The following is a 15,596-nucleotide window of genomic DNA, read 5'->3' on the forward strand; positions in this document are numbered from 1 at the left end:
AAATATATAACCAGAGGCTAGATCAAAGATTTATTCCTAAATAGAAGCAAAAATAAAAAAACTAAAAATAAAATTGGGTTGCCTCCCAACAAGCGCTATCATTTAACGCCCCTAGCTAGGCATTGATAATTTCGATGATGCTTGCATGAAAGACAAGAATTGAAGCACAAAGAGAGCATTATAAAGCATATGAAAAACGCATCTAAGTCTAACATACTTCCTATGCATAGGCATCTTATAGGCAAACAAATTATCAAAGCAAGCAAAATCTAGCATATGCAAGGAAGCGGAAAGAAACGATAGCAGTCTTAACATAATGAGAGGTAATTTAGTAACATGAAAATTTCTGCAACCATATTTTCCTCTCTCATAATATTACATGTGGGATCATATTCAAATCCAACAATATAGCTATCACATAAAAAAATTCTACATGATCCACATGCATGCATAGTTGACACTCTTCCAAAATAGTGGGAATATCATTAACTAAAGTCATGACCTCTCCAAACCCACTTTTATTAAGAATATCATAAGATTGAACATACTCCAAATATGTAGGATCTAAAGTTGACACTCTTCAAACACACTTTCAATAAAATTGCAAACACTATTATCAATCTCATATTCATCATGGGGCTTAAATAAATTTTCAAGATCATAAGAAGAATCACCTCAATCATGATCATTGCAACAAGTAGTAGACAAAGCAAAACTAGCATCCCTAAGCTTAGGGTTTTGCATATTATTAGCACAATTGACATCAAAATAATTTATAGTAAAATCATTGCAATCATGCTTTTTATTCAAGGGGCTATCGTGAATCACTTCATAAAGTACTTCATCACAATTTTCAGATTCACGAATTTCAAGCAAAACATCATAAAGATAATCTAGTGCACTCAACTCACTAGCAATAGGTTCATCATAATTGGATATCTTAAAGAGATTAGCAAGTGGATGAGGATCCATAAACTTTTAGCAAGCGAAGATGCAAGCAAAAAGAAGGCACATGGTAACACAAGCGAACAAAAGATCGAGCGGAAGAAGGGCGAATAAAACGGCAAAGGTGAAGTGGGGGAGAGGAAAACGAGAGCCAAATGGCAAATAATGTAATGCGGGAGATAAGAGTTTGTGATGGGTACTTGGTATGTTGACTTTTGCGTAGACTCCCCGGCAACGGCGCCAGAAATCCTTCTTGCTACCTCTTGAGCACTGCGTTGGTTTTCCCTTGAAGAGGAAAGGGTGATGCAGTAAAGTAGCGTAAGTATTTCCCTTAGTTTTTGAGAACCAAGGTATCAATCTAGTAGGAGACCATGCACGAGTCCCTCGCACCTACACAAACAAACAAGAACCTCGCAACCAACGCGATAAAGGGGTTGTCAATCCCTCAACGGCCGCTTACGGGAGTGAGATCTAATAGATATGATAAGATAATATTTTTGGTATTTTTATGATAAAGATGCAAAGTAAAATAAAAGGCAATAAAAATAGTTAAGTGTTGGAAGATTAATATGATGGAAAATAGACCCGGGGACCATAGGTTTCACTAGTGGCTTCTCTCGAGAGCATAAGTATTACGGTGGGTAAACAAATTACTGTTAAGAAATTGATAGAATCAAGCATAGTTATGAGAATATCTAGGTATGATCATGTATATAGGCATCACGTCCGCGACAAGTAGACCGACTCCTGCCTGCATCTACTACTATTACTCCACACATCGACCGCTATCCAGCATGCATCTAGAGTATTAAGTTCAAAAGAACAGAGTAACACTTTAAGTAAGATGACATGATGTAGAGGGATAAACTCATGCAATATGATATAAACCCCATCTTGTTATCCTCGATGGGAACAATACAATACATGCCTTGCTGCCCCTACTATCACTGGGAAAGGACACCGCAAGATTGAACCCAAAGCTAAACACTTCTCCCATTGCAAGAAAGATCAATCTAGTAGGCCAAACCAAACTGATAATTCGAAGAGACTTGCAAAGATAACCAATCATACATAAAAGAATTCAGAGGAGAATCAAATATTGTTCATAGATAAACTTGATCATAAACCCACAATTCATCGGTCTCAACAAACACACCGCAAAAGAAGATTACATCGAATAGATCTCCACAAGAATCATGGAGAACTTTGTATTGAGATCCAAAGAGGGAGAAGAAGCCATCTAGCTAATAACTATGGACCCGAAGGTCTGAGGTAAACTACTCACACATCATCGAAGAGGCTATGGTGTTGATGTAGAAGCCCTCCATGATCAATGCCCCCTCCGGCAGGACGCCGGAAAAGGCCCCAAGATGGGTTCTCACGGGTACAGAAGGTTGCGGCGGTGGAATTAGGTTTTCGTGGATGCTTCTGTTGGTTTGGGGGTATGTAGGTATATATAGGAGGAAGAAGTACGTCGGTGGAGCAACATGGGCCCCACGAGGGTGGAGGGCGCGCCCAGGGGGGTAGGCGCGCCCCCTACCTCGTGCCCTCCTGGTTGCTTTCTTGATGTAGGGTCCAAGTCCTTTGGATCACGTTCGTTCCGAAAATCACGTTCCCGAAGGTTTCATTCCGTTTGGACTATGTTTGATATTCTTTTTCTGCGAAACACTGAAATAGGCAAAAAACAACAATTCTGGGCTGGGCCTCCGGTTAATAGGTTGTTGGAAATATGCCCTAGAGGCAATAATAAAAGGATTATTATTATATTTCCTTGTTCGTGATAATTGTCTTTTATTCATGCTATAATTGTATTATCCAGAAATCGTAATACACGTGTGAATACATAGACTACTATATGTCCCTAGTGAGCCTCTAGTTGACTAGCTCGTTGATCAACAGATAGTCATGGTTTCCTGACTATGGACATTGGATGTCATTGATAACGGGATCACATCATTAGGAGAATGATGTGATGGACAAGACCCAATCCTCAGCATAGCACAAGATCGTGTAGTTCGTTTTGCTAGAGCTTTTCCAATGTCAAGTATCTTTTCCTTAGACCATGAGATCGTGTAACTCCCGGATACCGTAGGAGTGCTTTGGGTGTACCAAACGTCACAACATAACTGGGTGACTATGAAGGTGCACTACAGGTATCTCCGAAAGTGTCTGTTGGGTTGTCACGGATCGAGACTGGGATTTGTCACTCCGTATTACGGAGAGGTATCACTGGGCCCACTCGGTAATGCATCATCATAATGAGCTCAAAGTGACCAAGTGTTTGGTCACGGGATCATGCATTACGGTACGAGTAAAGTGACTTGCCGGTAATGTGATTGAATGAGGTATTGGGATACCGACGGTCGAATCTCGGGCAAGTAACATATCTATTGACAAAGGGAATTGTATGCGGGGTTGCTTGAATCCTCGACATCGTGGTTCATCCGATGAGATCATCGAGGAGCATGTGGGAGCCAACATGGGTATCCAGATCCCGCTGTTGGTTATTGACCGGAGAGCCGTCTCGGTCATGTCTACGTGTCTCCCGAACCCGTAGGGTCTACACACTTAAGGTTCGGTGACGCTAGGGTTGTATGAATATGAGTATGCAGCAAACCGAATGTTGTTCGGAGTCCCGGATGAGATCCCGTACGTCACGAGGAGTTACGGAGTGGTCCGGAGGTAAAGAATTATATATAGAAAGTGCTATTTCGGCCATCGGGAGAGTTTCGGGGGTCACCGGTATTGTGCCGGGACCACCGAAAGGGTCTCGGGGGTCCACCTGGTGGGGCCACCTATCCCGGAGGGCCCCATGGGCTGAAGTGGGGAGGGAACTAGCCCCTGGTGGGCTGGTGCGCCCCCCCTTGCCCCCCCCCTGCGCCTAGGGTTGGAAACACTAGGGGTGGGGGCGCCCCACTTGCCTTGGGGGGCAAGCCTCCCTCCTTGGCCGCCGCCCCCTTGGGAGATCTGATCTTCAGGGCCGGCACCCCCCTAGGGGGCCTATATACAGGGGGGAGGGAGGGCAGCCGCACCCTGAAGTCTTGGCGCCTCCCTCCCCCTGCTACACCTCCTCCTCCTCCCGTAGTTGCTTGGCGAAGCCCTGCCAGAGCCCTGCTGCATCCACCACCACGCCGTCGTGCTGCTGGATCTTCATCAATCTCTCCTTCCCCCTTGCTGGATCAAGACGAAGGAGACGTCACGCTGACCGTACGTGTGTTGAACGCGGAGGTGCCGTCCGTTCGGCACTTGGTCATCGGTGATTTGGATCACGACGAGTACGACTCCCTCAACCCTGTTCACTTGAACGCTTCCGCTCGCGATCTACAAAGGTATGCAGATGCACTCCTATCACTCGTTGCCAGATGAACTCATAGATGGATCTTGGTGAAACCGTAGGAAATTTTTTATTTTCTGCAACGTTCCCCAACATAGGTTAGTCCCAAAAATAATATAAAAGTGTATAATAAAGCCCATTAAACATCCAAAACAGAATATAATATAGCATGAAGCAATCAAAAATTATAGATACGTTGGAGACGTATCATGCAGCAGACTATTTATTGTACTTGCACACAGACACATGACAAGGATCCTGGTGTTTTACCACAAGACGGGTCATAATACCTTATAAAGAACCACTGGTGGTTAAAGATAATCCATAACCAGGGCTGGTTTAATCATGACCTTTAATAAAAATATCATACCTGTGATACACCACCGGCTTACCTGCGAAATAAGGGTGAAAATCCAAAAGATTGATCGTACAAAGATATGTGCAAGTTGACACATACCACCGGCTTAATACGCCATATGCAGCAAGGGGTGTTATCCCAAACTTAGAGCATAATGCTTCCAAGCATAAAGTCATCATACCCTGGCGACTTATAGTCTTAAGCCAGTCCGGGTTAATAAACTCCGGATATGCTCAAATATGAGCCATAGAGATGAAGGCTACATGGCCTGAATTGTCTCAAGCCATATGTTAATACGACTTAAATGTATGAATCCCAAAAAATGCTCAGAAAAAGATAACGAATCAAAATCGAGAAAACGAGGCTTTCATAGGCCACCAAGCGTAAAGCTCCAAGGCTTTCATGGGCCGCCAAGCCACTGAGTTAACCTTTTACACTTTGTGAATCCGGCCTCACATGACCGCCGGTTTAACATTGACAAGTTCAGGGTCTATATAAGATTGACTGTCAACAGTTCAGCTTGTCACTCTGGGATTACCCAGGCGGAGTGGCAGATTCTACAAAGCAGGATAACCCAAAAGGTTTTGGTGAATACACCTGGTGTTCCAAGCCAGTTCACGAGGGTAGTAATGCTATGTTCTCTTTGGTGAATACACCTATGTTTGAACAGGAAGCCCCCAAGTGCTTTGTAAACATGGCGTATAAGCTGAACCAAGAGGGATATTCACAGCTATGCTCAATGAGCAGGAAGCCCCCAAGTGGTTTGTGGCGTTTTAGCCGAATCAAGAGGGATATTTATAGCTATGCTCAATGAGCAGGAAGCCCCCAAGTGATTTGTAAGTGTGGCGTATTAGTCGGATCAAGAGGGATATTCACAGCTATGCTCATTGAGCAGGAAGCCCCCAAGTGACCATCTGTAAGAGTGGCGTATAAGCCGGATCAAGAGGGATATTCACAGCTATGCTCATTGAGCAGGAAGCCCCCAAGTGACCATCTGTAGTGATAAAGACTCATTAATCTTAGAAATGAAAACGACAGAGGCCCTGATTTACCAGGGATGCCAGCTTTATTATACTCTATAATATATACATTGTCAAAATATGTACATCTCCAGAGCTAATGGCTTTAGGTGTAATAAGGCCGAAGATGAGCAATATTCCACGGCCGGCGGGTCTCCTCCTCTGACTTGCGTGAGTCCTTGTGGTCTCGAATGTCGATAAGGTAAATCAATCCGTTGTTCAGATTTTTGCTGACCACAAAGGGTCCTTCCCAAGGTGGGGATAACTTGTGCATATCAGTTTGATCCTAGATAAGCCGGAGCACCAGGCCGCCTTCTTGAAAGGTTCTGGTTTTAACCCGGCGGCCGTGATAATGGCGCAGATCTTGCTGGTAAATCGCCGAACGAGCTGCCGCAAGGTCACACTCCTCATCCAATAAGTCAAGTGCATCCTGACGTGCTCTTTCATTATCAGCTTCAACATAAGCCACCACACGAGGTGAATTGTGACGGATGTCACTGGGGTGAACCGCCTCTGCTCCGGAAACCATGAAGAAAGGCGTGTTACCCATAGATCTGTTGGGGGTGGTATTAATGCTCCATAACATAGAAGGTAACTCCTCCACCCAACAACCCAACGTCCTCTATAAGGGAACCATAAGCCGGGGCTTGATGCCTCTCAGGATCTCTTGATTGGCTCTCTCGGCTTGACCATTAGACTCGGGGTGAGCCACTGATGACACATCAAGCCGGATATGCTCACGTTGATAAAATTCTTTCATAAAACCCTTGGATAGATTAGTGCCATTATCAGTTATAATACTGTGGGGAAAGCCAAAACGGGAAATCACTTTTTTGATGAATTGAACCGCCGTCTCCGCGTCCCATTTACTGACCGGCTCTGCCTCAACCCACTTTGTAAATTTGTCAACTACCACCAGGAGGTGTGTCTTTTTATCCTTGGACCTTTTGAAAGGCCCAACCATATCTAGCCCCAGACTGCAAGCGGCTAAGTTATTGGAATCATCCTTAATTCTTGAGCCGGCACATGAGCTCGTCATGAAAATTTCTGACAACCATCACATTTACTGACTAGATCCTCAGCATCAGCGTGAGCCGTCAGCCAATAAAATCCGTGATGAAAAGCCTTAGCCACAAGAGACTTAGAGCCGGCATGATGGCCACAATCTCCTTCATGAATTTCACGTAGAATCTCACAGCCCTCCTCTGGAGAAACACAATGTTGAAACGCCCCCGTAACACTGCAATGGTACAACTCTCCATTGATAATTGTCATCGACTTAGACCGCCGGGTTATCTGCCTGGCTAAAGTTTCATCTTCAGGTAACTCGCCCCGGGTCATATAAGCCATATAAGGCACTGTCCAATCAGGAATAGCATGAAGAGCCGCCACCAATTGCGCCTTCGGGTCAAGAATAGCAAGATCTTCCTCTGTAGGCAATTTAACTGAGGGGTTATGCAGAATATCCAAGAAAGTGTTAGGTGGCACCGGCTTACGCTGAGATCCTAACCCGCTAAAAGCATTAGCTGCCTCATTTTTCCTGCGATCAACATGTTCAACTTGATAACCCTTGAAGTGACCCGCAATAGCATCAACCTCTCGGCGATAAGCCGCCATGAGTGGATCCTTAGAATCCCAAGTGCCAGAAACTTGCTGAGCTACCAGATCTGAGTCACCGAAACTCCTCACCCGACTTAAGTTCATCTCCTTAGCCATCCGAAGACCATGGAGCAAGGCCTCATACTCAGCTGCATTGTTAGTACAAGGGAACATCAACCAGAGAACATAAGAAAGTTTATCACCTCGTGGGGAAGTCAAGACAACTCCAGCCCCCGAGCCCTCCAATTGCCTGGACCCATCAAAGTGGATGGTCCAATATGTGCTATCTGGCTTCTCCTCAGGCATCTGCATCTCTGTCCAGTCATTGATGAAATCCACAAGTGCTTGGGATTTGATGGCCGTGCGAGGCATATACTTCAAACCATGAGGTCCAAGTTCAATGGACCACTTGGCTACCCTACCTGTGGCTTCTCTGTTTTGAATAATATCCCCTAATGGAGCAGAACTAACCACAGTGATGGGATGACCCAGAAAATATTGCTTGAGTTTTCGACTAGCCATGAATACCCAATATACGAGCTTCTGCCAGTGCGGATACCTCTTCTTGGATTCAATAAGCACTTCACTGATGTAGTAAACCGGCCGCTGAACCGGATATTCCTTGCCTGCTTCCTTCCGTTCCACCACAATAGCTACACTGACAGCCCGGGCATTAGCAGCCACATATAATAACAATGGCTCCTTATCAATAGGAGCAGCAAGGACTGGCGGCTCAGCTAGTTGTTTCTTCAAAGCTTCAAACGCGTCATTAGCAGCATCACTCCAGACAAAGTGATCTGTTTTCTTCATCATCTGGTACATTGGTATAGCCTTCTCACCCAACCGGCTTATGAACCGCCTTAAGGCCGCAATACGACCTGCCAGACGTTGAACATCATTGACACACGCCGGTTTAGCCAAATAAGTAATGACCTTGATCTTCTCCGGGTTAGCTTCAATGCCTCTGTTGGAAACCAAAAAACCCAGAAGCTTACCAGTTGGTACACCAAAAACACACTTGGCCGGGTTAAGCATCATCTTATAAACCCGGAGATTGTCAAAGGTATCCTTCAAATCATCAATCAGGGTCTCCTTCTTCCTGGACTTTACCACAATATCATCCACATAAGCATGAACATTACACCCAATTTGATCATGAAGGCAATTTTGCACACACCGTTGGTAAGTCGCCTGGGCGCTTTTGAGCCCAAAAGGCATAGACACATAGCAGAAGGCTCCAAACGGAGTGATGAAAGATGTCTTCTCCTAGTCCTTAGCTGCCATCTTGATCTGATGATAACCAGAATAAGCATCCAAAAGACTCAAACACTCACAACCCGCCGTAGCATCAATAATTTGGTCAATACAAGGGAGAGCAAAAGGATCAGCTGGACAAGCCTTGTTTAAGTCCGTCTAATCCACACACATACGCCAAGTGCCGTTCTTCTTAAGCACCAACACCGGGTTAGCCAACCATTCAAGATGAAAAGCTTCAACAATGAACCCAGCCGCCAAGAGCCGGGCCACTTCTTCACCATTGGCCTTATGCCTCTCTTCATTAAAACGACAAAGAAACTGCTTGACCGGCTTAAACTTGAGATCAATATTAAGAGTGTGCTCAGCGAGTTCCCTCAGTACACCTGGCATGTCAGAAAGTTTCCATGCAAAGATGTCCCGGTTCTCACGGATGAACTCGATGAGCGCGCTTTCCTATTCCGGATCCAGATTAGCACTGATGGTGAACTGCTTGGATGAATCGCTAGGAACGAAATCAACCAGCTTGGTGTCGTGTGCTGATTTAAACTTCAAGACCGGATCATGCTCCGTAGTTGGCTTTTTCAAAGATGCCATATCTGCCAGGTCAACATTGTCTTTATAAAACTTCAATTCCTTTGTTGCGCAGACAGACTCAGCGTAAGCAGTGTCACCTTCTTCACACTCCAAGGCTATCTTGCAACTCCCATGCATTGTTATCGTGCCCTTGTGACCTGGCATCTTCAGCTTCAAGTAAACATAACAAGGCCTTGCCATAAACTTAGCATAAGCCGGCCGCCCAAACAGAGCATGATAAGGGCTCTTGATCTTAACCACTTCAAAGGTCAACGTCTCAGATCTGGAATCATAATCATCTACAAAAGCAACCTCCAGAGCTATTTTACCAACCGGGTATGCCGACTCACCAGGCACCAAACCGTGAAAAACAGTGTTCGATGGCTTAAGATTTTTATCAGTCAGTCCCATGCGATGGAAAGTTTCATAATGAAGGATATTGATGCTGCTACCTCCGTCCATGAGTACCTTAGTGAATTTATATGCTCCAACCTGAGGCGCCACCACTAAAGCCAAGTGACCCGGATTATCAACCCGGGGCGGGTGATCTTCCCGACTCCACACAATGGGCTGCTCAAACCATCACAAGTAACGGGGAACCGCCGGCTCAACAGCTTTCACAACCCTTTTATGGAGCTTCTGATCCCGCTTGCATAAGCTTGTGGTGAAGACGTGGTATTGCCCACTATTCAACTGCTTCAGGTTACTCTGATACCCAGATTGCTGTTGCTGATTCCCCTGACCGGACTGTTGATGATAACCACTATGATTACCTTGATTGCTTGGGTGACCCTGGAAACCGGAATTAGAACCGCCACCACTGTAACCTGGACCATGAGAGCCGGAACCCGAGCCGCCGCCCGACCCGTGATTGTTCTGGAACAAATCAGAATTTTTGAACTCCTTCATAATGTGGCAGTCCTTCCAAAGGTGACCGGACGGCCTTTCCTGCGTACCGTGCTTTGGGCAAGGCTGATTCAGCATCTGCTCAAGATTTGTACCTGACCCTCCTGCCTGAGGAGGTGGCTTTCCCTTATGACGCTGACCATCATTATGCGTGTTGGTATTGGCCACAAAATCTGAATTGTTACAGGCCTTGCGCTTACCATTGCCCCCCCTGACTCGCCGGGTTATGATGCTGGCTGTTGGTGTTGCCACTCTTCTTTCCCTTTCCCGACTTTTCATCATCAGACTCGGGGTCCTTGGTACTATCAGAGTCGGCATATTTAATTAGAGCCGCCATCAGCTCCCCTATGTCAGTGCAGTGGCACTTGAGCCACCCTAGCCTCTGTTTAAGGGGCAAAAACGATAGTTCTTCTCTAACATTAGGACTGCTGAGCCGGCATTGATGTTATCCGATGAGTGCAGGATAGCTTTGACCCGGCGCACCCAATGGGTTGTTGACTCACCCTGTTCTTGGGCACAGGCATCCAAATCCACAATTGACATGGGCTGCTTGCACGTATCTTTAAAATTATGGATAAACCAGGCTTTCAACTCGGCCCACAACCCAATGGAATTGGCAGGCAACCCTTTTAACCAAGTACGGGCCGTCCCATCCAGCATCATGGTGAAGTACTTGGTGCACGCAGCATCTCTGATCTCCAACAGCTCCATGGCCATCTCGTAACTCTCAATCCATGCCTCAGGGGGTAAGTCGGTTGTATAGTTAGGCACCTTACGAGGTCCTTTGAAATCCTTGGGCAGACGCTCATTACGCAGAGCCGACACTAAACACAATAAGCTCGTGGTTCTAGAGGTCACGCCTGCCTCCACCGAAGCTGTTGGACGAGCCGGAGATTGTTGATAGGCCGCGTATTGAGCCGCTAGCTCAGCCTCCTGATGTGCTCTATCCTGATCCATCAGGGCTTGAGTATTAACACCACCACGCGTCGGGTCATGTCCACGAGGCGGATTACGACGCTGCTCACTACTTGATACCGCCGGGGAGTCCATGTGCCTGCTATAACTCCGGCTTGGGCGAGGGGTTGAGTGAATCCTCTCACGACTGTAAGAATAAGCCTCCTGCTGTACCAGTGCTGTCTGAAGAAGCTCTCTAGCCCTTCGTGTTTCAATCACAGCTGGAGAGTCACCTTCAACTGGGAGAGCCGCCAATCGTGTCGGTGCAGCGATCATATTATCCAACGGGTTACAATAATGACCCGGTGGCGTCGGCACTTACTGTGGTGGGGTATTATTCAGATGAGGCGGATCTGTTGTATGTGGCTGAGCCGGCGCTCCAGTCCTAGGCGTGGTTACCACCCGGTTTACCTCTGGCGGGTCACTGGTCCCTGCGCCAGGTGTGTTGAAGAGGTTCCTCGCTTCGTAAACCGGGGGCAGACGACTCCGATGCCTCCTCCTCATGACTTTGTTTGAAGCGTTCTGATCCAACGTGAGCCGGAAGGAATCAACCTGAATCCGTTGTGCCTGAGCATCCAGAGCAGCTCGCTCCGCAGCCATCCTCGCATCCTCAGCCGCCAGATCTTCCTTGGCTTGAGCTATCTCATCTCGCAGCTTTGCAACTTCCGCGTTATGCTGAGCTTGATTTGCCGGATTAACCTCTACTATTAACAATATTGTCAAAGTGTCCAATAAGTTGGACAAGACCTGAGCCGACGGGCGCATGGGGCCTCCTGCCCTGGTCACCGTCGCCGCTACTGACCCAAAAATCATTGCCGCTACAGTCGTAGAATTCTTCCCTGGCTGTGTACCGGCCATGAAAATCGCGACCCGGTTCGGCGGCTCATAGGGGTCTGGAATACTATCGCCATCGCGACATCCCCCAAGCCTGCCGTCTTGCAGTTGATACAATGAAGTAGTCTCTCCCGTGGACGACTCACCATCAGAATAGATGGTTGTCTCACCGCCAGACATGGATCCTTCCTCAAATTCCGCCCCATGGATGAATCCAACGAAGGCGCGCTTCACGGCGGGTTGAACCCGGGCGGGTCATGCATGTTGAGCCGTCTCGATGATGTCGATGCAGGTGTCCGGCTCACGGCCCGGTTCGCCGATCTTGCCGATGAAGACGTAAATTCCACCGAAGGGGACCCGGTACCTGTACTTGATTGAGCCGGCCTTGGGGCCCCAGTCTGCACCGTCGATGTAGAGCTTGCCGCGGCGACTCTTGGTCATCCGGACCACTGCGTATCCTTTGATCCCTTCAAAGTTGCCCTGTAAGATCCCGAAACCACCGTGCACTGGCCCCACGGTGGGCGCCAACTGTCGTGGGATTGTCACGATAGATGTCCTAGTGTGAGGACTTAGTCGTGGAGCCATCGCACTAGGTTAGCTTAAAGGGGTTAAACGGGACAAAGGACACCGGAGTTTATACTGGTTCGGCCCCTTGCAGTGAAGGTAAAGGCCTAATCCAGCTTGAGGTGGTATTGCTTATGTCTTGATTACCAGGGAGCGAATACGCTTGACCTAGCTTTCGATCTGTTGTCTCTTGCCCTAAGCCGCCGCCGGGTCGTCCCTTTATATACACAGGTTGACGCCCCACGGCTTACAGAGTCCCGGCCGACTCATAAACAACGTGTCTGGCCTGGTGACTAATTACACTTGCCTTACAATATAAGTCATACATATATGGCAGTTTACACCTATGGGCCTTAAGCCGCCTTTGGGCCTTGGGCCCTTTAGTAAGTCTGCTTCATGAACCACCGTCTTCGGCGTCTTCATGGGCTTTGTAATGATGAACCGCCCTTGGGATAAGCCGACCCCTCCTGGGCGGGTTATACCCAATAGTCATATCCCCAACACTATATGTGATGAATATAATATCTCAAGTTATTACAAATCATGATGAAATTTGGAAGAAGCTTCATGAACATCGTGTGCAGAATATGTTTGTAGATCTCAAAGCAACTCTGATGTCTTTAGAGCCAAATTCAAACAACCAAGTCAACATTGCTGGCACTTCAACCACAAATCCCATTCTTCTTCTTTCAGCAGCCAACAACATGAAATAATCTCAGTGAACCAGTAAACACCAACAATCCCCCAGTTCAGATAAACAATGAGCAAATTAGAGGTTATTTATTCCAAGATCATGTAGGAGCTAGTCCCACTCCTGATGTTACCTTAAGCCACACTAGCAAGGACATCCAAGTTCAAATTCCAACTGGAGTTCCAGGGCAAGTGCCAGTTCCTCAGCAAGTACATGAAACTGAGCAAGCACCTTCATTTGTTAACATTGTTTTTTTTTCTGAAATGAATGAAGCAAATTCAACTGGGAACAATGGTATTCATTCTCATGAAACACTTGGTTAATATATTTCTTTTAGTCAAACAAGTGATATCACTAAATTTGTTGTTAACACTCTTATTGACATCTCAGGTACCATCTCTGAGCCAATTCAAACCCCATCATTGGCATTCCAGGAACCATTGTGTCCTGTTGATCCTGTGATAGTGATCCAAATCAGATAGACTTTTGACATGTCAACAGTGTGCATGAAATTACTCTTTCTGGAAACTTAGTTTATGTAAGTGAGCTAGTTCAGGTAGTGAATGAGCAAGAGTCAGGTGCTGTTAGTGTGCTCATCAGACCCCATGCAAAGAAATGTCTGGTGTTTGTCACAGTCCTCCTTTCCTAATTCAGAACAGTGCTAGTCTGGAGAACATACTCTCTCCTTCAGGTAACATTCTAATTGAAGATGGTTGCATCCCAAAGGAATTGACTTCACAAGCAATTGAAAACCTGGGTGATGGCATTGGAATTGCCATGAGGTATGCTGATGATATTTTGATCCCGCAAATTTCACAACCCAGTTCCCAAAGGTAACTTCCATATGCCTTTTCCGGGTGTTCCATTGTCTGCTTTTGCCGCATTGACATTTTACTTGCAATTTTCTGTTTAGTTTTGGAATGCCCTGCCTTTTTCTTTTTGCATGCTTCATGATTTTCTGCACACAATGCTTATTATATGCAATTCCTTGATTTGTATAGATATTTTAGTACCTGAGAGCAAGCCATCTGATGCAACAATGAATATATATGGACCCAACACTTTAGAGAAAATAAATCGAAAGAAAAGGAAAGTTAAAGTTTTATCTCCTCAAGAAAAGCTATGAAAGATAATTGTTGAACCTCATGTTCAGGAGTTTTACAAGAAGTACCTTGGAAACAAATACTTCAAGAATGGCAACAAGTAAGTTATTTTAGGAACAACTCTTTTTTTAAACATCAATTGATCTTCCTATTTTTGTATTTTGTTTTTCAATTGTTCTATTCTTTTCCATGCAGTCCAATCGTTATCGATGTCAATGGATTTCCAAAGAACTATGATAATTTCTACAATTCCCTAAAGGCAATGGGAAATGTTGATAATGAAGTATTAAATGCCTATGTCCAAGTTTTCAATTACGACAAGGAAATTCCAGATCCAAAAACTAAGGAACCTTCCGAGTATTGCTTTACTTCCTACTTCACCGTAATTCTCTAATGCTCACTCATATTTTTCTATGTTTTTGTTTCACAATACACCCCTGCAAGTTATGTTCTTAATGCCTTTATCTATTTCATTTTTCTGCAGGAGAAACTGCTTGTAGATCCCAAAAACTTCAATTCTTGGTCTTGCCTAAGAGAATCCAAGAAACTTAACTCAGGGAAGAACTTACATAAGCATGATCTGGTAGACATCTTTTATCATTCCATAAAACTATCATTTTTTGCATCTTTTTCATCTATACTGATTTTTGACTTTAATTGCCATCCAGCTTTACTTCCCCAGAGTTGATTCCTTCCATTGGACTTTGTTCTGCATCAACAATCTCTTTGAAACTGTTAATTTCTTCAATTCAAGGAGTTTTGCTCCTCAAAATCAAGTCAACAAGTTAACATCAAACCTGGTTTGTTTTCTTCTTTTATTTTTCTAACTCTTCACCTTATAAAAGTAAATGTTTTATATGGTACCTATCACATGTTACTTTATAATCACGTATGTCTATGTTTCTCCACATAATTTAACTTTTGTATATTTTTACGAAAGTTATGTGCTTGTTGAACTCTACAACTTATTTTAATATAGATAATCAACATGGGCACACTTTTCAACTCTTCTTGATCCATATACAAGAATATTGAGAATTTTGAGTGCATTTCACCTGAGAACTATGATACGTCCATTTTGCATCATGTTTACCTACTATTATTTACTATGTTTTATGCATAATAATGATTTTTGGAGTAATTCTAATGCCTTTTCTCTTATAATATGCAAGTTTTATACAAAGAGGGAGAATACCGATAGTTGGAATTCTGGACCTGGAACATCAACGTTAGAGTTACCTATTCCGCACATCTCCAAATGAGCTGAAAATTTACGGAGAATTGTTTTGGAATATATGAAGAATATTGGAGCAAATAACTACTAGAGGGGCCCCACCAGGTGGGCACAACCCACCTGGGCGTGGCAGGGAGCCCAGGCGCGCCTTGGTGGGTTGTGCCCTCCTCGGCCCACCTCTGGTGCCCCTCTTCTGCTATATAAGTCATTTTGACCTAGAAAAAT

This window comes from Triticum dicoccoides, chromosome 7B (assembly GCF_002162155.2).
Source record: "Triticum dicoccoides isolate Atlit2015 ecotype Zavitan chromosome 7B, WEW_v2.0, whole genome shotgun sequence".
Lineage (NCBI taxonomy): Eukaryota > Viridiplantae > Streptophyta > Magnoliopsida > Poales > Poaceae > Triticum > Triticum dicoccoides.